The following is a 23,004-nucleotide window of genomic DNA, read 5'->3' as shown; positions in this document are numbered from 1 at the left end:
CTCAAGGATGTGATAATGTGGACCTAGTATAGAAGAACATTAAATATATGCTGCTCATATCTTGTATTGCTTTATTTTTTTATAATGTTTTCAGTCCTTTTCTTCCCATTACTTCGGTTAGCGTACGCGTCTTTGACGTAGGAAATCCCGGTTCGATTCTTGGTGGGAGGTTATGTGATTCGGACCCCACGTTAAGCTGTAGGTTCACGTCTCATTTACCCTCGCTGCTGAAAGGTACCCAAAACACAAAATCAGTAAAATCTTCTCATTACTATTACTTTTAAGCGGCAATTGTGATGAAGTTTGATAAAAAGAAAATCAACGTATTTACGTTTTTTATGCTCTTTACATATCTGAAACGTGTTTCTTGACACCCATTCGTCTTATTTTATTGTCTATCCATTAGTCTTGTAGAGGTCTAAGAGCTACGTCATGTGACATGTTTAGACTGAATAGTGCACTAAAGGTTGGTAAGTGTTTACACAAACTCATTTTTGTTTGTTTCCATTGTAACCCGATAAATAATATTATTTATTGATGACCAAAAGTCAAAAATTACGAATTTCTGACACACGGCTCAAACAATTTTGTAAATAGGCTAAATATGTCAAATTTTGGAGTATCCATTTCTTTTGCTTTTTAGAAACTTAGTAATTTTGCCTTTAAACTTAAATTACAGTTGTTCCTAATTTCGCAATTGTCTTCCCGTATTTTGCAACATTGCGTTTTTTTTTTTTTTTTGTTATTGATTTTGTTATATATGTTACGTTACATAAATATACTTTAGTTAATAATAATGCATCTATTACATATGTAAATACTTGGCCATCTTCAACATCATACATTTGTATTACACATTAAATGATCATAACCAGGGCCCGGATCTTGTTGACCTAAAATTTTCTAAAAAGTGACCTGTGAAATGACACTAAAATTCCTGTAAAATGACCCTAAAATTCAGAAAAGTTGTCCTTAAAATTGACTTTTTAAAACGTTTATTACTTTAAACATTGACATTTTTTAAGTATCTATAGGTTTTAATTACCATTTCTCACTCAATTTCAAAAGTTTTGTATCTGTTAGTTGCATTCCATTGATCATTTGTGTCTTTGGTTTTAAAAGAAAATAAGCAATAATACTAAAACTAAACTTTGCCCAATTTAGTAAGTAGTTAAGCATTTCATTTCATTACAGATATATAGGCCTATATCCAGTTAAGCAACATATAAACATTTTGTAAGCTGTGACACAACAAATTAATGCAGGAACTTACTTTGTAATCGTCACAAAATTTAGGTAATACCTTATTCAGCATTACAGTAGATAACTGTAAACATGAGCTAGTGAATGAGCGCCTGTTGTCCGCTAGCACATTCTTATATTTGGGAAAGCTCCTTTCAACTTCAACAGAAGCTATGGGAGTATACTATGAACTATGAACTATGAACTATGTCATAGGGGTTAAATCTTCAACTTTGGAGGATAACATTTCACCTTGCAGTATACTTGAAATTGCACACGAAGTATTGTATCAGTTGTTTCTTTCCAGCACACGTTTCAATTTACCCAGAACACTGTTGCCAACATCACCTGACACTTATTATTATTATTATTATTATTATTATTATTATTATTATTATTATTATTATTATTATTATTATTTACCCAATAATGAGGAAGCAGAGAAAGAGATTATTTAACTTCGTGTTTTCCCTAAACAGTGTTTATTTTAAGATTTCCTTATGTAGAAAAAAAAGAACAAAAAGACCGTAAGTGACCTAAAAGTTACCTTAAAATATTAAAAAATGACATGAAACTTGAAAACGGCAAAAGGTGACCAAAAGTTGACCCTAAAAATATATGTTTTTAGAACCTAGAGTCGATGGATAACGTTTATATTTGAACTTGTCTTGTCCTATGCATAACAGGAAAAAGTTGACTTGTCGATAAGATCCGGGCCTTGGTCATAACTTTTTTCTTTTTATTCAATTTTCCTAATATAGAAAAATTGTCTCTATACAAGAATAACTTATCTAAAATAATAGGCTACATGAAGTACAGAATAAACATTAGAATATAAAAAATAATTTTATACTGTTACTGAAATAAATAATGCCTAGCCTACTCAACAGTTCAGGTTAGAAATGAACAATCTCCATCCTCCACTATCACTTTCATCCAGGGACTTACTCATTGATCACCCCCCCCTGGCTTCCCCGGGCTACATCCTCTTCTTCGTGGGGGCACTTGCTCGAAAAAGTGTAAAAAGCTTTTTCAGGTCAGCCATTCTGAATAAGATTTTCCTGGGTTTTCCTCATTCACACCAGGCAAATACTGGGGTGGTACCTAACTTATAGGTCCCAGCTTACTTCCTTCCTTCCCCAGTTCTTTCTTCCTTCCCTTTCCCCGGATTGTGTGCTCACCGAGGGGCGTCATCCCTCATACTTGCCAGGCTAAATGGCCATAGATGCCGAAAGCCCAGAAATCTAGATCCTAAAATCCTAAATGTGGAGAACTGTAAAATATTCTAATAATAATTTTAAATGTTTACAATCGTTTGTAGAGTTCATATTTGCACAAAAGAAGATCCAATAATGACATCTGTTGTTTGACAATTACATATGATTTTTTTTTTAATGTCTTTGCTTTTACTTGCACCTGGATTTTACTTTTTAAAAAATCCTTACCGAAATTAAACCTATAAACTGGCTTCAAGTATGGCTACGGAAATTTTGATTATACTACTACAATGCTTGTAATCTCTCCTCTGCATTTAAGTACATATGATAAACTAAATTCTATGTTATAAGTACCTGATCAAATGAGAAGCTGTGCTTTAGGTCCTTACACGCCAGAAAAATCACACCTCTTATCAGAAATGTAATTAGGGTGTATAAAAGGGTTAAGATGGGTAGTGCAAAAAAAAAAAAAAAAAAAAGCTATTTGTGACCAAAAAGATAACTGATCTTTTTCAGATCTTTTGGAGGCCGCTTAGGTGGCGCACATCGACCTTGAAGTTTCGATAGTGATTTGGTTTATGTAACACGCACAACAATCTCACAAAGATGTAATTATTTGGCTATTTTATGTACTTTTCTATATTATGGGGGTTTATTGTTTTATGACAAACATATTAAATTCGTGCCTGGGCAATGGTTTCCTATGTTGCTTAAATGTTTTGGTCAAAATTTGTTAATTTTAGGCTAAAAATGGGTTTTTTCTATTGACGATTTCCAACTAGTTTTGACTTATAGAGTTTTATTCGAAAGTTTTTCTATATAAAGAACCAAATAAAAGTTTTGACTTTCTAATTGTTGACAGTTCCTCATTACTGTCCAGCACTTCGCTTACTTTGATAGCTTTTTATGCTTTGGAAGTAATCCAGAGCTTACCACACGGAGATGGCTGTACTGCGAGGTACACCCACCCATCCATTCCAAATTATCTGGGCAAACATGACTTTATTAAGGAGCTGGCAAAGATTTTATTCTAGTTTTTTCTTAGACTTTATAATTGTGTTTTGTTCGAAATATCGGTATTTATCCTCTAGATTCCAAGTTCTCTTTGCTGTAGCTATCGCGTGCACTGACGCTGAAAATCGAAGAAGCTGCCTCTGTGATGATTTTCGCAAGTCGTTCCACTCCTTGTGGCAGGGAAAGTCTTGAATTTTCCCTTTTTTAATTTTTATTTTTAATACACTAAACTATCGCTAAACCGGCCATTCCTTGTACGTATGGGTGCCGGATTCGCGGAAGTGCCGGATTATTGAGATGATCGGTAGTTTAAACACATGTGGCAACCACCAACCAAGAGTAAGTGAAACTAAAGTAGTAATTTACTAAAAGAGAAGGAAATCAGCGACTTCCAGTCGAGAGTACTGAACTAAAGGAGTAAATTACTACAGGAGTAAATTTTTCATTTACTACAGAAGCAAATTTATTTACTCTATAACTGGTGGAGAGCACCATCAAAGAGTATGCTACTACATTAGTAACTTAAGGAGGAAATAAGGCCAAAATTTACTCTTAAGCAGTAGTAGGAGTAAAGTTAGAGAGTAAGGTTTGTTCTTTGGTTTCTGCGTGTTAATATGGAATTCCATGGATTACCTGGAGTACGAAGAATATATGGAGATGGAGAAAGAGGTAGACATCCCAAGAATGAGGGTTTTAATGGAGAGAAGAGACCCATTTGCGATGTATAGCGACAAAGAGCGGTTTGGGTTTCGTAAGGAACCTTTTGAGTCGCTGTTTGGTATGGGGAGCCGTAACTGCAGCATAATTCTAATAGGAACCATGCTTTGTCTTCTAGGCTGCAACTTCTTTGTGGATTGCGAATCTTTCGCACTGGTGCTTATCAAATCGTAGCAGGGGATCTCATTAACATCCATCGTACTACTATTGGAAGAGCTTTCAACAGTGTTATAAACAGTTTAATTGCCTTAAAGCCACCGTATGTGTCCATGCCACAGAACCAGGAAAATATATCAAGGAATGAAAGGGAGTTCTATCGAATTAGTGGATTCTCAAATGTCATAGGGGCCATAGATAATGTACATATACCCATACTTTGTCCTTCTGGAGCACATGCAGAACTATACAGATCGTAAAAATTTCTTTTCTATCAATACACAAATTATTTGTGATGCCAATATGAATATTTTGAACGTGGTAAGCCGTTGGCTGGGGTCCACGCATGATGCACGCATTTGGGACAATAGTAGAGTTGCTGCAGAATTCGGAAATGGACAATATGATGGGTTGCTTGTTGGAGATAGTGGATATGCTCTCTCTAAGCATCTTATGACTTCTGTGTTTCGACCCCACACGGGACACAACCGACGCTACAATAAAACCCATGTTGCTACAAGTTTTGTAATTGAACGTGCATTCGGTGTTTGAAGAAACATTTTCAAATTCTCACTAAAAAAATGCGATATAAACCAAACAAGTTATTGTGGCTGCTGCAGTTCTGCACAACTTTGGAATAGAAGTTGGAGATGTGTTTCACCCTGATGCTGTGGATGTGAATGACATCGACCAATATGCAATTCAGCCAGAAGCAGATGCTGCAGGGCAAGCTGTGAGAAGGTCTATTATACTTAATTATTTTAATTAAAATTGCATCTAATTTCCTACTAAAATAACAAGTTAGTGTAAAGACTTTTCCTTTTTAAATGGATAAATAAGGCACTGGATCGTCACTTCTGCAGTGAAATATGACCCATTTTATTTATGTATAATTTTATAATTTTATGTACGGTTTTTTTAGGTTTGAGTTATACTCTCTTTTTAGTTTTTTTTTTTTTTGCGATTAGGTGATTAACATTTAAATTTTATTTTTTTTTACTTCAGTACACAAAGTTATATAATAAACATGTTTTGATTATTTACAATAAAATGTTTTGATTATTTCTAAGAAAAACAATATGTCTACTTTTATAATTTTGCAAATATAAATGAATATTATGATGTGGTAATAAGAAAAATATATGTACTTATGCTAAAATAATAAACACGAATATTATGTCATGTGAAAAACAAAAACATATTAACCATTGGAAAAATATCAAAAAAATAAATATGTTTATTCATATAAAAATATTTATTGACAAAAAACATAAATTTCTCTAACACATTGCCTGAAGAACTGGAACCTGAAGTTTTGTGCATTTCGTTCTTGAACTTATTCAAAATTTACATTTTAAGGTTATGCTCTTCTTTCATTATTTCTCTTTGTCTCTCAATTAACAACATTTTTGCTTTGTATTCCTCTCGTATTAGGTGCATTTTTAGCGAATGAAGCTTGTCTGCTTTCTCCAACAACTTCTTGTTCTTTACAACAGCCGCATGTTCTCTGCCTTTCTTCATGGGTTCATCTTTAAATAAGCTTCCACCAGAGAATGCAAGCCGAGGTTCATGACTATGGGATAAAGTTTCACCTTCAGCAGTTTCATTGCCTTCTTCACAGTATTTATCATCATCGTCGATGTTGCTTGAAAGAACCACATTATCTTCAGTTGCATCGTTGTCGTTAACTCCAGTTATCCGAAACTTGTGGGATCATACGAACTACCATTTGGCTTATATCGTCCATCTTCGTCTCACCTACTCCATCACCAGTTTGGAATTGTTCTCCATGACATTTAGCTTTCAGTTTCTTAGCTTTCGCTTTCATGTCCTTCCAAATTACTTTAAGCTGCTCTTGTGATCTTTGTGTAACAGCTTCTGCGTTATATTCAACGTGTATTTTTTCCCAGGCATCCTTTTTCCTTTTTAGGATGTTAACATCGTGCTTTTTAAATTCAATAATAGTTATGTACTTTTTCATTATTTCAGCAAATCGCTCTTTTTCACTTTCTGTTATGTTTTTAAACGTTTCTCAACACTTAAATTGTCCTTGACTACCTCCAAGTTGCTGTTAGCTCGTATCTCAAGTTGCAAATGATGCCGCTTAAATTAACACGTGTCACCCACCAATAATGAACAGTGGTAGCTGTAAATGGCTGGGTTAAGTATTGAACAATAGATTCATACCTATATTAATACCACTTTTGTTTTCCATAATATACCGATCTTATCATTAACACAACAGCATTTAATTTCTTTAAATATTAATCTTTCCTAGCATAAATTACGGTAACACGATATTATTGTCAAAAGGTGATGAAATAATGTCTGTCGATAATCAATATTTTCCGACAGGAAACGAAACACATGTACCTGCAGTGTGCAGAAATAGCTTACTTCTTTAGTAAAAAGACGTTACTACTTTAGTTACAACAACACTTAATAAAAGAGGATATTACTACGGAAGTAATTTGCTAAAGTAGTCAAGACTAAAGAAGTAAGAGTTACTACAAGAATAATTTTTACGAGTTTGGTGCTCGCCACCCATAGGAACTTGTAACATGTTTCCTTTTAGAAGTCACAGTATGTGCTATTCTTTACTGGAAGAATGTCAAAGTTTCTAATACGTATGTATAGTATTGCTTAACATTTTTTTTACTATCAACATTGTTGCACACGATAATTCATTGCATGGGCGGCGATTAGGGGGGGGCAAGAGGGGGCAGTTGCCCCCCCACTTTTTTGAAGTGAGACCTTAATTTATATAATTTCATTTGGAAATGTAAACAGGGTGTCCACACAATTTGGAGAAAAGATCTCTGACTTTTCCCTGACTTTCCATGTCGAAAGTTCCAGACTTCCCTGACCCCTGAATAACTTAAAAATATAGAAGAAAAAAAAAGAAACCCCAGCCTCCACACTCTCCATTTGGCCTTGTTCTCTTCCGCTTCTCTTTCTTTCTTTATTCAATTTTCTTTTCAAAGGAATGTAAATTTACAAACATGTGCATTAGGCCGATATTGATTAGGCCTACATATTACACAAAATGTAAAGTTACAAACGAAAGTGTGCAGCACACAGAGTACTTAAGATATGAAAAAAATATACATTATAATACCAATTACACAGCATTATAATATTGCCTATAGTAATAAACAGTTCATACATGATTTTACTGATTATTAAAAAAAAGACACACTATCTAACACACATTACCTTATGTAACACACACATTACTTTTGCTGGTGCAGTTGTTAAATGTAACCCATTTAGAAATTTGTATTCATACTTTCTCGCATAGTTTTCTTCTCATTGATCTGAATATCCTTGTCGTCTCCGCAGTATAATTTTCTTCTCTTCTTCCTCCAGCTCCTTTAGTTGTTGCTGCATCTTCCGTTTCTCTCTCCTCTTCTCGTCTCTAGCATTTATTTCTCTTTTCTTTTCCAAATACACCTAATATTGTCTCATTGAACTTCTCACTGAATTTATCATACCTCTTGTAATTATTAATCCTGATGATCCACTTATTCTCATCACAGAATCATATATGATCCGTTGAGCAACCAGAGATTCTTCTTGTAAGTTGTCAACAATGAGAATTTTATTTATTGTGAGACCACTTTAAAAAATGCGTTTGCATGAATGAAGATAAAACACAATTTCATAACTGACCATAAGTCAACGAAGTTCTTCCCATTTTCTAAGGAAAAAACTCATCAACTCCAATACCATCTCTGTCATTGGCTATGAATTCATTCCAGTGTTCCTTAAATTCTTCAGTCTGAGCTTTCACTGTGAGCTGGAGATATTATTTCTTTGCGTTCTCAGCCACTTGTTCAGATATCCTCTTGGCACCATTCAATTCTTCTAGAACTGCGTCTACCCTTTTGACCAAATATGCCAGGATGCAGTTAGGTGTGTTTCTCGCAGAAAATTAGTTTCAAAAACTATATCAGAGAACACTGACTCCCTCAATAACATCATTGAGAACACTACATTTTGCATCCAGTAACAGTAAAGAAATCAACCCTATTTCATGAATTCAGTAATTGAACAATTGACTTAAATCGAATTTTTTCCTGACTTCCCTGACCAATCTGCCATTTCCCTGACTTCACCTGATACATTTTTATTTCGCTGACGTTTCCCTGACTTTCACTTATTTTCCAGAATGTGGACACTCTGGAAAAGGTGTTGTATGTATTACTGTTTCATAGAAAAAATGGTGCCATATGATATTTGCCGTTGCGTGAGTACGTATTGGTTATTTGTCTTCCCATGGAGTTAAGAAAGCTACAGGAATTGCGTTTTAATTGCAATTTAAAGCAATTAATATTGTAATTGCATATTTCTTTAAATGTCATAGCATATGCTTGCAGTACTTTCTGTATTTTATTTTCTAAGAGAAAAAACATTCCTTTAATGGCATGTGTGAAATTAAAAGTATAAGTTGTTCATTAATCCCCAGTTTCAATATAACTTCTGCAAAACAAGCCTCATTATTCATTACTATGATTAATATTATCCTTTCTATTTATTTGTTTTGCGAATTTATTACTGAATAATCTGATCAAACAGTTTTCCAGACAGAATTTTAAGATGTTCATGAGCAAGATCTCAAATCTCTTCTTACACTTTCGATGTTTAAGAGTATAAAGGGCTAGTTTCTATCTGTATTGCTCTTATGAATTTACTTAAAATAGAAATACGACATACGGCATTTTAAGTGAAAAAAGATAGTATCCTATTAGTTATACAACCTTTCGTCAAAGAGTGTTAGAAACAACCAGGAAATCTAACATTGATATACAATTGTTCTGATCATGTCTTGCCCCCCCACTTTTAACGTCCAACTGCCGCCACTGATTCATTGTCGTGCACGTCATTTTTGCTTGAGTGACTAGAGGCTGGATATAGGCCGAACTACCGAGAGGCCGGACTATTGAGGGCCGGATTAGCGAGAGTTTAGTGTATAGTAATCTGTAATATTCTTCATTTGTAATAATATTTGTAAACTGAATCTCGTTATGGAGCATGAAATATTGTTCTGCATTAAAATTGATTATAAACCAAAAGTGAGAAGTCTTTTACCTTTCAATTCCTCGCCAATCAAGATTTTTTTTTTTTTTTTTATATCTGAGTTTTAGTCGATTATTAAAGCTAGCGGGAAATTTTACAATGGGTATTGTTGAATGACTCTATCAATCGTAGTATCTCTCAAATCGGGACAAGTGGATCATATTCCAGAAATATCGTGTTTCGTCAGTTACTCATGGTTCTTCCTTGTCAGGACCGCTTGTAAAGTAGCACTCTTAAACAAATTTACATTTTTTTCTATTGTTGATTTCCAATTAGTTAGAATTGAAAAAGGGCATTTTTAGCCTAAAATTAACAATTTGTGACCAAAAAACATTAGTAAACGGCATAGGAAACCAGCCCTGGGACACAGATTTAATATATTTGTCATAAACAAAACAATAAATGACCATAATGCAGAAAAAACACATAAAATAGTCAAATAAAGACAAATTTTGTGAAATTGTTGAGCGTGTTGCATAACCAAATCACTATAAAAACTCCAAGGTCGATGCGCAACTACCTAAACGACTTCCAAAAAACCCTTTTTTTAAAAAAATCAGACATCATATTGGTTACAAATGGCCATTTTTCTGTACAACCTACCTTAACATTTCGAAAAAAAAAAAGTATTTTTTTCGATAATTCCTACTGTGAGTCTTGGGAGTCCGGACCCGCTCAAAATTTACTTTTCTATAAATTTACCCAAATTTTAGGGATAATTTTACAAATTTTGATATAAATTATCCTCATATTGCATTTGAACTCTTCCGTCCCCTAAATAAATTTCTGTTTCATCCCTGGCCCTTATTATATTTCATTTACTGGCAGAGATGCGTATCACTTCGTATAAGAGAATAAATCTGTTCAATTATTAGTGATGAGAAATATTTCTTCAAACTTTCATTTTTTTTATAAATTTCTTTTTATGAAATACTGCGAAATTATAGATTATGAGAAATTGTGCACACTTGGCTCATTCATGTAATAACCTCAATTATATACTATATGCTGTATGCTTGTTTAGAAAAACAAGATTAGTTTACAGGTGGATTTCTCTCAAGCAAATGCTACAGAAACAGTTGTAACAATTTTTTATTTTTTTTTCATTCCTCTGGGAAAATATTTATAAAAAGTATATAGTCCTTGGCTGTTTTACAGATTTTCTGGAGCAAAAATAGATAGAGTTTCTTTATATTTTATAAGAAAATAAATAAATAAACATAAACAAATTCGCATTGCATAACATTACATCAGAAAATAAAACAAATACTGGAAGTTGGGGATCATATCACTGTGAGTCTCATAAATAAACACAGTGCAGGCGCTCTAGAGCTTTCCCTCCTTATTTGTGCTGATATTGACAGCTTCTCTGTATCGTTATAATATTCAACATCAACAAAATAATTGAAGATAGACGTATTTACATTCTTACACTATACTTAGGTTATTATTAAAGTAGAATATCAATCATGAGTTTCCTCGTGGCCATAAGGTTAGCGTACTCGCCTTCAACACGGAAAACCGTGTTCAATTACCTCTAAAAGTTCATGAGGTTCGGATTATAAGTTGTAGACCCATGCAGTGTTCGAAGCGGAAAAGAAGCAGAGGCGATATGTTTTATTACGATTTTGACTTGACACACCGGCTACCTAAATGTTGAAATACAGTGAGGGCATGCTGCCTAGAAGATTGCGTTTCTATTTACATAATGACTGAAAAACACTGTAGAGCGCGTCTTTAATTAGGGGGGAGGGGCATGGAGAGACTTTGATCCCTCGCCAACAACTTCGTGAAAAAATTAAAAATATCCCTTTATGTTGTATTACAGAGAATTATACATAAAAATGCTCAAGAACGAGTTTTTATATTAACAATTTCCTGCGGGAAAGTTCCCAGACTCCCACTCGACTGAGGGGTATTCCAACCCCTCGGAAGAATCACCTCCACAGTAGACAACCCCTAAATCTGCTCATGCTCAAAACACGACATTTATATGAATTAAGATAAGAAAATACACACACATATATACATACGAAAGAAACAATTCAATATAGCAAATCAAAATATAATCTAGATGAACTTCTTTGAAGACACCTCATTTTAAAAATAAAAGGTAGGAAAAAGATAGCAAAAATATCGGTGTCAACTTAGAAATTATTTCTACCTAAGAAATAAAATCTCTTTACGTGCAAAGCTTTTCGTCAATGACTGTACAGTATAAAAATGGAGTTATAAAATGTATTTAGCATCTACTCTTCCGTGATGGCATGTCTCGATCACCAAGAAACCAGAGGCGGTATGGCATACCACCAGATATTGTCTCACTTCGACCACTGGGTCCACGTCTCGTATAGTCTCGCTGCTGAAAGGAACGCTATAATCTAAGCCAACTAAGAAACTAAGGATACCAACTACTATTACTATTTTTATTTAAAATATTCTACTCTAATCGCGATTTGAACCAGGCTTTCCAGCACAATTTTCGAACTAGAGAGTGTTAAAAGAATTTTTAGAGTGTAACCAAGGTTAAGGATCTGTGCAATTCTAAAGCACCAGTAGCACTGTCAGCAGTGGCGTAATTACGATTTTGTTTCGGGGGTGGCTTTGCTAACTTTATTCCTGGAAATGTAAAAATTCTGCGAGATATTTCATTTACTTTAAAATAGCAAACAAAATTTCGAGGCTCGAGGGCTCAAGCCCGGATTTCCCCCTAAATACACTGACTGTCAGCAATAAATCTTTGCCGCTTATTTTATTTTGAAGTGCAAATTCACTCATACTTGGCTGATACATTCAAATACCAAGTATACTGATTCGGAAATCAAAACATTGAGAAATTGTCAGTGTTAAATGTACGTTGTGTTTCCAGCTAATTTTAAATTTTACTTCTATAAATTAAGTAAAATTCTTACTATATATATATATATATATATATATAAATATGCCATTCCGATTCCTACAATATTTTTTTTAACCTTTTGTCATTGTAGTCGGAAGTACTCTGGTGTGTGTTGAAACAGGTTTAACTCGTGATGTTGTGGATTGAAGAAGGAAGCAACTCTCCTACTAATTTCAACCCCAAACATGACTACTAGCTATCTGGGTATGGAATCTCGAACAAATCATACATTACGTTTTGTAAAAATTTGAATATTTATACGAAACTTTTATGAAAATATTTCATTTATTTGCATTCTTGGGAGGAAACGGGGATTCGCTTAATCATTACTGATTTATTTCAACTCCAAGGAAATTCTCAGAAAAAAAATGACGTGTTCCTCTTAAATCAAATGATTTTATTTTACGAAAGCTATTTGGAAACATCTTAAAAATCATACAGTAGTCTATGTGTGCTCTATAGAGAGAGAGTTAAGAATGAAGATTTGATTTGAGTTTAATGTCTCTTTCAGCAGCGGGGCTACATGAGACGTAGGCCTAGATCTTAACGTGGGATCCGAACCACATGAACACTACAGGGAACCGAACTCGGATCTTCCATGCAAAAGACGTGTACGCGAACCACTTAGCCATGGATGAGCTCCAAGGATGGAGATGAAATGGGAGTCTTAATCGGTTGCAGGAAACCTCTTCTCACAAGGAGCCCACCCACTGGAAATCCACCGGCTTCGGACCCACCCGAAACTTCTTAACTCATAATAAAACTATACTTGTTTTATGAGGGAAACGATTGATTTTTCATGAAAATTTCATCTTACATTTCATCCGTTCTCTATGTCTTATAAAAACAATATAGTTCTATCATTTTTACCGTAAGTATAGGTGGAAGTAGTTTACAATTACTTATCGTCTTTTCGTGTACAGTGTAATACCCTTTCAATACTACATTGCCGTAGTGGATTGGACCCTTCCTAACCAAACTTTCTGGGTGCATGCCTGCTTAGTGATCAACATTATAACCGGAAATGGTTGATTTCTGCCCAGCACCGTAACTTGGATTTTTTTCTGTGATGGGCAAGCATTAATATGCGTATTTGGGCCCCCTAGAAAAAGATTTTTGCTAATTCTTGGACCCCCTCTTTCCATCTTTGTCTCACTCTATATTGGTCCCCGGAGCCTGTGGGCCCTCCTGCACGGCAAGGTCTGCAGGGTTGTTAATTACGCCCCTGGGCCCGTTCCATAGATGACAAATTAATTAAGAGGACAATATTGACAAATTTCAAGGCCATACGAATATATATTATTTCTAGGGACCCTAACAGCTGACATTTTTTCACTGAAATGGGCTCATGACTTATTCTTGTTTTATTTACCTTTTGTGTGTTGTTTTGTTTATGTAATGTAGTGAACCTGTTTGATGCTACGTTTATAATTTCATGTTCGCATCGTATATAGAGTAAGAAAATTTTGTCTCAAAATGCCCCCCCTCGAACTGCGGATAGCTTCCCTGGAGGGGCAGTTGCCCCATGCCCCCCACAAGTTACGGCCCTGTTTCTACCATTTCCGTTGGATAGATCACCTCCATTTTTGTTTCTCGGACGGACAGACACATGGTCAGACAGGATAAATATTTAAAAGTGTATTCGTTGATAAGCAAAATTTACTTAAAAATGAAAATTTATTGGTAGTGACTAGCACTTTTAACGTCTGAAGTTAAGATGATAGCTACAGTGCAATTCATTTTAAGTTGGTAAATTTTAAAATATCGCCAACAGGTTGCAGGCACATACAAGATTGCAGTTTGGGAAAATTTTGAATTGTTTCAAACTTGTAGAATACAAATTGTTCAGAAATATAACAAAAATGATTTCAGTGAAACAGCAAGTTTAACCTAACCCAATCCTTTGCAAATGTTCAACTAAAAAATTGACTTGAAATCTTGTTCACGGTGCACAGGCCCGTATCCAGGGGTGTGTGGAGGGAGAGCCCCCCCCTAAATTTTAACTGCTCCCCAAAGTCTTCACGGTAGGCTTCCAAATCAACTATAAATTGTGATGAACTATAATATGGTTCGATCGACCCCCCTAACTTCTACCGGGTCCCCCTAAATCTTTGGGCTGGCTACCGGCTTGCCGGTGCCTATAAGACAAACTTCATAAGAAAATAAACTATTTCAACGAATCACGAATTTAAGGTTTCTGTTTTCACACATAAATATTCAATAATTCATCATATTGTTCCTAAACTGAATTTGGCATCAATATTTTGTAAATGACGAAAAAGTTTTTTTTTTTTTTCAGAATACTGATATCCAGCGTTAAGTTACAGTTTATTTTACATCCCTACATCCCTTCTACCTCACTTTGAGAAGAATTGTCAAGCCTCTATTTCCTTTGGTTTACTTCAGATTTCTTTATTTCAGATCCTGGTAACTATCCTTTCCCTTGGGTTTCCATTCTACTGTAACTATGTGGAGAAGGATGATAATATGTAAGAACAGTAGCGTCATTTTAGATTTTGCCAGGGAGGTAGGCAAGATTGCCTATTTCACTTTTTGTTAAGAGTGCACTCTATGCAGAACAAGTGATTTTGTCACTTTGTTGACATGACAGAAGGTGGGACTAAGTAGTGGGTTAGTTAAGGGTTAGAGAAATTTTGACTCATTTTGCTAAAAATAAATAGTGTGTAATTGCTGGTATTGCTATTTATTGTATCGGTTCCTATGAGTGTTTTGCACAAAGTGCACTCTTACCCACTTTCTATTATTTGCAATTCCTTAAACTCAAGGAAAAATTGCCCTGCCTTCTCCAAATGAGGACTCTGTGAATGATTATACCCAGGCCGTCCTTTGGGAAGCACATGGGTGAAAGTTGTCTCTCTGAATTTGTGAAGCACTTGTTTTAAATGATTTGTATACTAATATATTAGTAAAAAACGTGAAGCTTCTATGGCGGTGGAGAACCTTACCCCTTCCCCCTGGCAAAATCTGAAATACCGTTGAAGTGAAAAGCTAAAATCCGTCTTTGGAACCACATATTACATATTTGTAATTTTCACGGCTGTAGTTAGACCCTATTCTATATGTATTAAGTTCTGTGACAGCCTTAGAGGGAAGTTATACTAGAGGCAGAGAAAAATACAACAAGCGAAGGAAAGAAAGAAGCATACAACTTCAGGAATTAGTACATTAATTCTTAGCTTGTAGCCATAAAATATAGACTTTTATCTATGAGATTTTCCTCGAGGACCGCCACTGATTAGAAGCTGAAGAGACAGTCAAATAACTGTATTGACGGTAAAATACGATGCATTCTGGTTGGTTGGAATTTAACGCTACTTTTCAGCTCCAAGGCTACATGAGACGTGAATCCAGGGGACGCACTGACGTGGGGAGTCCACTGGGTCCGAATCCTTACCCCAGAAGAAAAGGTATGTAACTCGGCGTATATTTGTACACTTGTTTAGCAGGAAAATTATTGTTGTAGCATAAAAAATTGATATTACACTTTATCTGTACTCTTTCTTTTCTTAAAAAATCTAATTCTATACTTGTTTCAGAGAATACAGAGAGCTGTATTTACCAATTACTTACTGTCTTTTCGGGTGTAGAACAACACCGATTCAATACTGCATGAACACAGTACAATGTCTTGTAAGATTAGACCCTCTGCCATCAAATTGTGAACCCACCAAACTATTGGAGCTCCTCCGTGGCTAAGCGGTCAGCATACGCGCCTTTGGCGTGGTAGACCCGGGTTCGATTCCCGGCGGGAGCTCATGTGGTTCGGATTCCACGCTAATCAGTAGGTCCACGTCTCATATAGCCTTGCTGCTGAAAGGGACGTTAAATTTAAAATCAACTCAACCCACCAAACTATTATTTCTGGGCACGTGCCTGCGTGTATGACGAATCTTTTTTTTTCTTTCTTTTAACAAATCTAAAATGTTGACCGAAGTGCAGAAAACCACAATTTACCAACTAGGAGAAATTTAACTATGAACAGGTAGCAGCGTCACATCTAAGCATTTGATTTAAATTGGGTGACGTTTTCTAAATTAGTATGGAAACCGGAAGTTGTACATTTCTACACTTCTAGTTTCAGTCGAATGGAGATGGAATATCACCTTGGGACTCTTAATTGATTATAGAAAACAGTTTTTCGCTATTTATGACCATTATTACTCTTCAGCGATCAACATTAAAACTGGAAGCGGTTGAGTTCTGATACTTCCAGTTTCAGTAAGGGTTAAAGGAGACTTACATATTCTTAAAACGTTAAATCGATTACGAAGAAAAAAGAAGTCATCTCGCTGACTCTTATCATCTTTGATTTATGTAGATCAGAGTTTCTCAAATTGGGGGTCGCGAAGATGAGCGGAAGACATAAATATAATTACAATCTACTACCAAAAATATTTTAAATATTATTTTGAATTTTGTTATGATAGGCATATTTTTATTTTTTACTGTTACTCTGCACCTGTTGAAAATGTTTAGTAGACCCTTTTTTTTTTTGTTCCTGATTTAAGGATCAATTTAAATGAAAGAGAGAGGTTATGCAACTAATGAGAACTGCATATCGAAATATCAGTAAAATACAAATGTAAGAAAGCCTGCATATTGAAATACAATTACAATTGAAAGCTAATGAGATACCTGAGCACGGTGTGATTTCACAAGTATGACAATGTTTAATTCATGTTCGTGACGCACATTATCAAGTCATTTAAAATACTAATTAACTTTTTTAACAACTGTCCAAGTTATTTAAAAACCACGATTAGAATTTTTTTTTACCATATGACCCAAAATTAAGGAAGTTATGAAATTTTAAAATGTTCAAACGGCTTCCATTTTGAAACAGTATGACGGATCGGATTTGATATTTGTAATATGAACGAACTGGCCAACTTTGGTTTTATTTTATTCGCTTTTAGGGAAATTACTGTTGAGATATCCGGGGGTTGCTGGCAAGAGGAAATGATAAAATGGGCCGTGATAAAATTAGGTTGAGAGCTACTGATGTAGATCAATCTTGAAGCCGGAAGTTGCAGTGGATTTATATCACTTCCGGTTTAAGTAAAGAGTTTAGAAAGAAACAAAATATATTCTTGAGACGCTTAGTCGATTTCAGGAAAACACTTTTCGCTATCTATCGTAATTTCAACTAGGAGTCTTCTAAGACCCTAAATAGTCACGTTGGTAACTTTACCGTTAGAAACGACCTATTTGAGGACTAGTTGCACAAACTGACTGTTGAAATCCATTTGAATCTGAGTGTCTAATTTAGTTACACCGGGATCTCGCTCCAAAAGAATGTAAACACAGTTTTCAACCGCGCTCCATCGTCTTGTCTTTGTAGTTATTTTCCTTTTTTGTTTAGTGTAGTCAACGAATAGATGTCAATAAATTCCAGATATGTAAACGAAATCGAATAAAATTGGATTCTTATCAAAAAGTTATTAGTGTATTTACAAAACTCATTTCTAGTTTGAATTGCAAAAAGTAAAATATGTAAAAGTCGAAAGTCTCACGTGATCTCAGTTTCAAACCTTGTTTGACGATGTTTTAAAAATATCGTTCTTCCTTATTGTAAAACAAATAACTTTTCGTGCTTGTTCCATTTGGTTTTAACAAGGTACAGTATTTCTGCCTCTATGTATAAATTAGTTTCTAGAGTTTCCTCTGATTGATGCAAAGTGAATAAAAAATATACATATACTACATATACGTACTGTAGATAGATAGTAGTCATGAAATTATTTTGTCATTACCTTATTTAAAATGCAAAATCAGTAACCTCGCATGCTCCTGTGCATCAAGTTTTCTTGAAATAAGCAAAACCGTAACTTGTGAAGGGGGGGGGGGAAGCAAGAGGGGCAACTGCACCCCCTGTAGGGAAGCTCCTCGCCGTTCGAGGGGTCCCACTTTAAGACAAAATTTTCTTACTTCATATACGATACAAACATGAAATTATAAATGAAGCATCAAACAGATTTACTACATTACATAAACAAAACAGCACACAAAAGGTAAATAAAAAAAATGAGTCGTGGGCCCATTTTAGTAAAAAATGTCTATTTTTAGGGGTCCTAGAAATAATATTTATTCGTATGGCTTTGCGATTTGTCAATATTGTCCCCTTAATTAATATATCATGTATGGATTGGGCCCAGGGGTGTGTCGGAGGCCCACGGGCTTCGGGGCGCACAAAGAGTAAGAGAAAGATGGAAAGTGGGGACGCAAGAATTAGAAAAACAACTTTTTCTAAGGGCCCAAATACACGTATTAATGCTTGCCCCTCCAGAAAAAAATCTAAATTACGCTGGAAATAAGAGTTTTTTTTTAAACGACTCCATATTGTGTCCATTTTTTTTTTTTTAACTTTCCGCCACGATATTGGCAATGAGATTGTTCTCGTACTCAGGGACATGAATAACAGAACTCAAAATAATGTTAAGTGACTTATCAATTCTTTGTAGCATCTTATCACATTTAGCATTACCCATTAGTAGTGTAGCCACCACGATTCAAAATCGACGTAAGACAAAACAATTCTGGAGTCTTGGGGCAACACCAGTTCACAAATCTCTACTACTATTATATGGCTCATAGCTTAAAGAACTTTAAATTGATAACGTGATTGTACGAACACAATGAGAAGCATTTTTAGCGTTTAAGATACGCAGGTGGTTCACAATATATTTAGCTATACTTCGATAATAGATAAGGCATACAGTTTAAATGTTGTTAGATTATTAGTGGATTTCTAGTAGCATGGAAATATTCTGGTGTCATCTTGATGAAATTAACCGAAAAAAAGGAAGGACATAAATTATAAACATACATTTACGAAAGGAGACAATACTTATTTCGGGACTACATGAGACATAATTCTTCGAGAAGCGAAACGAGACGAGATTTGTACAAAGTTCTCGAAATGCGACGAGGAAAGCTTATTTCTCGTCTAGTCTCGTTTTTCTCGTGGCCAATACTATCAACGATACGAACATGACAGAGTTGTTCCAGTAGAAACAGATGATCTTTAATAGACCATCGTACACTACTTTCACGATATCTTTACGAGACAAGACACCCTTACAATGTGACGACCACCAATCATCAAATCTTTAAGAAAACAACTATATATAATTTTATCATAGGCAAACAACAAAACTTTGCTGCTCTACAGGTTGCATAGAATTTAGGAAATGTAATGGATTTTAAGGGATTCAATACATTAAAGCCGCCGCCATTATGCATGAAAATTATAACGGATTGCCTCTATTAACAAACTGAAGATAAACGGTCTAGCTATCTGTTAAAGATGCATACCATAGCTCTAAAATTAGGCTCTGTTTACGAATTATCCTGTGGAGCAACTTACGGATGTACTAACATTACAATCCTTAAGGACCACTTACTGTCATCTTAATATCTCAGCAATTTGGCATATACCGTTATTTTTCACAAACACTGAAAGCACAACTTAGTAACTAATTATTTTATGGATATATTTTGTGCACATTAATTAAACTCACGATTTATAGAAATATTTCTTTTCTGGAAAAATGAATTATAAAAATCTTTTAAGAATTTAAAAAGTATATAATAATATTGCTCATAAACAGATAAACATGTATAAAACAGAATTAAAAAAAATAAGATATCTTAATATGGAGTTAATTAAAAAACAAAAGCAGTCTCATTAACCTATTACTAATACATGCAATATTTAGTAAATTCTTTTGAGGTTTTCTTTACTTTATCAACTTACTCTTATAATTAGTTTACTCTAACTCCTGCAGAAGTCCTCATTCCTTGTAGGAAAGAAATAAGTTTCATAAATATACTATAATATTGCAAATTTGGCTCTTATAGACAATGGTCCATTTTTCCTTCTTAGAAGTGAAATATTCGATAAAGAACATAAACCGTATAATAGAATGTGAGGATTGCGTGTCAATAGATTCTAATGATATTTTATATGGCGTCACGCACAATTGTGTAATATGACTAAAGCATTTTGGTGAAGGGCGATTAATATTTTATTGGTTTTGGCTTCAATATTTTGTAAACCTTTTTATATTAAATGTAAATAAAATTCGATTCTCAGTCTGGTGCTGTAGGTCATTCACACGTGCAAAGAAATTAAGGAAGTCTCATTATAATTTAAAACTGTCCAGTTAAAACATTCTTTTAAATAGGAAATATAAAATTATGTTATATAGCAATGTATCAAGAAAATAATAACACTTCCTACTTCACGTTATGAGGTAATTCTAAAAATGTAATGGTAAGCGGAAGAAAAGACGCTACCAAAACTAGGAAGAAAAGGTAGGTGGACAAAAAGAGTAGGGAACTAGAGAGAGTTTTGAAGTGACCATCTGACTAAAAGGATTTGCCTCTCAAAATCTTCATTCGTCAAAATCTGGGTGAGTACAATGCTGGATACTATTTGATATCACGCTTTATTATTCGACACAAAATGAGTTACTTCATATCCTATCTTCAAAATTCATTATGACAGTTATCATAAATTTTAACGTAAGGCCACAGCACCAGTTTTGGGTAATTATCTGATCTGATATCTCTACTTTTATTTCTACAATTAAAACCATCCATCTTAACTAATTATTTGCTCTACCTAAAATTTAATGGTTAAGTTTATTATGAGAAAAACTCTTCATATTGCCCCCATGCTATTATGGTTATTGATACATTGAGTTATGTGTGGATAAAATTGTGTATGTCAACGTCCGGATTTCGGTCCAATATGTTGGCATATGTTAATTGAGTTGATTGTTTAGTTTAACTTCCTTTTTCAGTAGCTAGACTATATGAGACTTGGACCTACTTATTAACGTGGAATCCGAACCACATGAGAACCCCCGGGAATCAAACCCGGATCTCCGACGCCAAAGAAGGGTACGCTAACCGCCTAACTACGAAAAAGCTTTCACACAAATTTAATATAGAATACTTTAAAAAAAAAAAAGCGATGTTCTTAAAACGCAAAAATAAAATAGAAATGTGACATAAGGGGTTTGACGAGAGGAGTAAAGTCTATATTAATATGGTTTCATTATATTATACAAAGAAGAGAGAATGAACACCATATTTTACCTTTATAAGCCGGTACCAATGTCAGGATTCTATAACCCAGTACTTTCGGATACAAAATAATACTGTGGGGAACAGTTAATACCGTGAAAGTAGATCTTGCATGATGGCATGTACACATGTCGACTGCACTTGATTCATAGTGTGGTTTTGAGCCTAAGTTGACACTAGACTCTATCCTTCCTAACCTCGAGGTTGTATAAGGATGTAAAACTCGAGAGCTAAAACAAACCTTCTTCCTTATGTAGTACGCGCTCCGTTTAAACATACCAGAAGTTAGGTTTGCGCCTTATAGATATGATACAAAAAAAAAAAAAAAAAAACGAATGGTAAGAAATACGTTTATCTAGCAACATACCACCAAATATTTGATATAAGTTATGTGTAGTTGAAGTATGAATGGTCATTGTTATTGAGCTAACGTTATTGATCAATCAATGAAGTGAGAGTAATTAGCATTATTCTTGGCAGGCCTTTTTTTTAAGGAGAGAAGTTTAAAGTCGAAAGATTAGATGGATCCGTTCCTGATGCATCCCCCACGAGTACACTTGTAGTACAAACTAAACACAAATATATTACTTAAAAAGAGTTACAAGCTTTTCTTGGGGGAGAGGGGATCTTACGGGGTATACTATCTAAGTGGGTATACCCCAGTTCTTGATCATTTTCACAAAGCTTAGACATAAACATTCTCTTCAAGTTAGTTCTGGCTTATAAATGCAAATTTTCTCGAAGATAGTAGGTATAGAAAAAAGGTGGAAGCATGGGCACCGATCCTGGAGGTGTTGTTGGGTCTGTCCACCTCAAAGTTTGCTGGGATCTCCTAGCATCTGGATTTAGGTTATTTGCTTAGATATATGACAATGAAGCTCATATTCCTAAACGATTTCCCCTAAAGTTACATATAAATCGAAAGAAAACAATAAATTATTTTATTAACACCAGGGACTTTCAAGGAGGTAGATTTTGTAAAAATAGAAATCCCAGCAAAATGTTATCAGCCATTTGATCTTTTTTTGTAGTTATTTGCAGGCCGGTAGAAAGTCCAAAAATGTAGGGGGACAGGATGGAGTTGGGGGGCCCGATCCATCCTTATTATAGTTCATCACCATATTATAGTTCAATTTCAAGCCCACCGTGAAAATTTTAGGGGGAACTGCAAAATTTTAGGGGGCCCGGGTCCCCCTAGACCCCGTGGTTACGGACCTGGTTATTTGGTAGTTGTGATTACATAGAAAATCTTCCATAGCGATATGAAAAAATAGTTCATGATTAGCTTAGGAAATAAAGTAGTAGTCCGAGGAGCCATCTCTTGGGACTACTTGAGACTGTTTCACTTCAAAATCATTAATTTAAGTACAATAGTATATTATTTGGCCAGAATATCAACGTCATTTTATCTTCTATGCCTCCAAATGAAATATATGTTTGACCACAGGCAACAGTTTTGTAGTATTGGCAGCAGATGTGTCTATTTTTGTACACTTTCTTGTCGCCTTGACATCAACAAAGTTTACTATAGCTTTCTACTGATGAAACGAAATAAATTTTATGTAA

The 23,004-nt window shown here is 34.7% G+C and overlaps 2 long non-coding RNA genes across 12 annotated transcripts in view; one reads left to right on the top strand and one right to left on the bottom strand.

Moving 5' to 3' along the window:
- The window catches only part of LOC145664342 (uncharacterized), a 361,655-nt gene that overhangs the window by 79,611 nt on the left and 259,040 nt on the right, over positions 1–23,004 (top strand). The gene's annotated exons all lie outside the window — the stretch shown is intronic.
- The window catches only part of LOC145664340 (uncharacterized), a 513,034-nt gene that overhangs the window by 258,453 nt on the left and 231,577 nt on the right, over positions 1–23,004 (bottom strand). The window lies entirely within an intron of this gene.

This window comes from Thermobia domestica, chromosome 11 (genome assembly GCF_964235325.1).
Source record: "Thermobia domestica chromosome 11, izTheDome1.hap1.1, whole genome shotgun sequence".
In the NCBI taxonomy this organism is placed as follows: domain Eukaryota; kingdom Metazoa; phylum Arthropoda; class Insecta; order Zygentoma; family Lepismatidae; genus Thermobia; species Thermobia domestica.
This window is presented reverse-complemented; position numbering and strand designations above follow the sequence as displayed.